This window comes from Tursiops truncatus, chromosome 15 (genome assembly GCF_011762595.2).
Source record: "Tursiops truncatus isolate mTurTru1 chromosome 15, mTurTru1.mat.Y, whole genome shotgun sequence".
Classification (NCBI taxonomy): Eukaryota; Metazoa; Chordata; class Mammalia; order Artiodactyla; family Delphinidae; genus Tursiops; species Tursiops truncatus.
Genome location: NC_047048.1, coordinates 11,486,399 through 11,489,165, shown reverse-complemented (window position 1 = coordinate 11,489,165; position 2,767 = coordinate 11,486,399). Strand labels below are relative to the sequence as shown.

General features: G+C 39.1%; 1 non-coding gene across 1 annotated transcript; it reads right to left on the bottom strand.

Moving 5' to 3' along the window:
• Positions 1-2,254: 2,254 nt before the first annotated feature.
• TRNAE-CUC (transfer RNA glutamic acid (anticodon CUC)) lies at positions 2,255-2,327 on the bottom strand. Its single transcript has one exon. It is a non-coding gene; the product is annotated as a tRNA-Glu (tRNA).
• Positions 2,328-2,767: the final 440 nt, after the last annotated feature.

Below are 2,767 nucleotides of genomic sequence, written 5' to 3'. Positions count from 1 at the left end.
AAAGTGAGCATCCCAGCGAGGAAGGTGGACACCTTGGAAGTCATGCAGTGACCTCAATGTGTTCTATTAGTTATGTCACTAAGGCCAGCCTAGATACAAAGGAAGGGAGGGAGATACTGCCTCTCAATGGAAAGAGTGTCAAAGAATTTACAGACACGTTTTAAAACCACTGCAGTGTCTGATATTGGTATATGAAGAGGATTAAGTAATTCAGTTTTGAATAGTTCTGTGGGTTCTGAACATTTCTTGTCAAGGCAGATCTGAGTTCCTGTGGCTTTGGAGAATAAATAACACTGGAAAGCATGCTCACTGATGGTCATAGTCTTTACCACGTAAGGCCTGTGCTTTTCGCATTTTTCACAGTAGCACAGTGCAGTGACTGAGAGCATGTACTGTAGAGTTACATAGTCCTAAACTATGGTCCCAGCTCTGCCATTTGCTTGCTTTCTGACCTTGGACCAATTTCTCAACATTTTTAAGTTTTAGTCGCCTCATTTAAAAATGCAGACAACAATATTATACTTCTAAGAATTGCTCTGCCATTCTAGTGAGACTGTTCATGTAACTGGCAACTGGTGGGCGCCCAATCAATAGTATTATCTTAAAGCAGATGTTTTGTGAATTTTGAGCATTTAGTTATAAGGATAAGGATAGTGGTAAAAATAATAGGGGAAAGAGCTAAAAGAAAAGCAAAAAAATCCACTTATTCTGAAAGCAGTTTTAATTTTGGTAAATATACTTTCAAAATGGAAGAGGTCTCTACGTCCCTGTATACATAGAGACATAAAATTATACACACACACACGTACATAAACACACACACACATATATACCTGTGTGCACACAATTTTATGCAAATGGAATAATATTCAAATAATATTCATGGTGTCATATAACCTTTATAAAAAATATAAATCATTCGACTTATTTAAACTAAAAAACAAAACAGTTCACCCATTTCTTCCACCCTCCCACCCCCTACCTCTGGCGACCACCAGTCTGTTCTCTGTATCATGAGCTTGTTCTTTGTTTTTTCTTATAATCTTTTAAAATCAACACTATGTCATGCATATCTTCTGAGAAAAGTGTATAGCTCTCCACCACTATTTGAAAAGCCAACAGTAGTCCACTGTACAGACTTACTATAGTTTAACTTGTCCCCACTGATGGACATTTAGGTTGTTGTTTGTTTGTAGCCTGTAAGGTGGCAGTTGTGCCCTGAAGATGGTAATAATGATGTCCTTAGAAAGTGAAATCTAAAAACTAGACTCAGTAACAGCCTAGGGTGTTCAGTTGTGCCCTGCTCCCTTCAGCTGGACAACTCTGCCTTCAACCAGGAAGCAAGGGTGCAGTATAAATAAGCCCTCGGCTACCTTGATTCATCCACAGCCTTTGTCATGAGCCCACTGAATTCATTCCACATTTCTGTCCAGTTCCAGCCTCTGTCTGATGTCCTGGGCTCCTGACCTTCCTCATTCTCTGTCTGGCGGTTCCCTTTCTCGTGATAATATTCCTTTAGTAAACACATGGCCCTCCTTGGTGTCAACTTGCATAGGCTCCTGGCTTTCAGCAACTCCAGATCCATCCAGCATGAGCTCACATGGCCAGTATTTCTATTAGGTTTGCCCAGCCTCAAAGAAAGGGAGCCACCAATAAGAAAACCATAAGCATTGTGGTAATGGTGGACTCATTCCATATCACTGAAGAAAATGTCCCAGACACTTCATGGCTAATAGCAGACTTTTCAGTGGACTTCTGGTCCAGTCTTTCTGCTATGAACAGCTACCAAAGGGAATGGCCCTTAACACGAATATAATGATAAAAGGCAAAAAGGTGATATATATATTTTTTTTGATGAATTACTATTTTAACATGTAAAATATTAAGCACAAATGAAAAACTAAAATGTTATCCATCAAATACTTGTACCCAAAGTCTAGCAAAATATCATGAGAGATAGGTTGAACTGAAGTAATCCCCACCTCAAGGATGGTGTTCAAAGGTATCACTCCGCTAGGAGAGTTGCTCCATACTCCTGACCCTTGATCCCTGATTGGGATCCCTGGCTCCAGACACCCAACACTGCTTCGCCTTATTTTATTGTGTCTCAGAATGCCCTAGAATGGCTTTCTTTGCTTCCCCCAGAATCTCTGTTATTAGCCCCTCCTATTCTCGGGGTCTCCGACTCTTGGATTTTGTTTATTTATTCATTCATTCATTCATTCTGCACTGCGTGCGGCTTGTGGGATCTTAGTTCTCTAACCAGGGATTGAACCTGGGCCCTCGGCAGTGAGAGCGCCGAGTCCTAACCACTGGACCACCAGGGAATTCCCTGGATTCTATTTAAAGTTGCTATTATTATACTGTGTAGGCCCTTACTTAAAACTGTAGACTCTCAAATTCATATACTTTCTTTTTTTTTTTTTAGGCGTGTATTTATTTTTCAAACACACACACTGTATTTTATTTCTACAAGAGATAAATAAACTGACACCGAGCATTGTAAATGGATGACCACAACAAAAGCAACAATGATTGCAATTACCGAACACGTAACACACTCATACTATGTCATAATATTGACATTCAGTCCAGGAATCCTCCACAAAAGGTGATATATTTTTAAAAGTATAAAAAAGATGTATAGCTGATTCACTTTGATATACAGCACAAACTAACACACCATTGTAAAGCAATTATACTCCAATAAAGATGTTAAAAAAAAAGTATAAAAAAGAGCTATTGGAATTTAGAATAGGAGAAATGT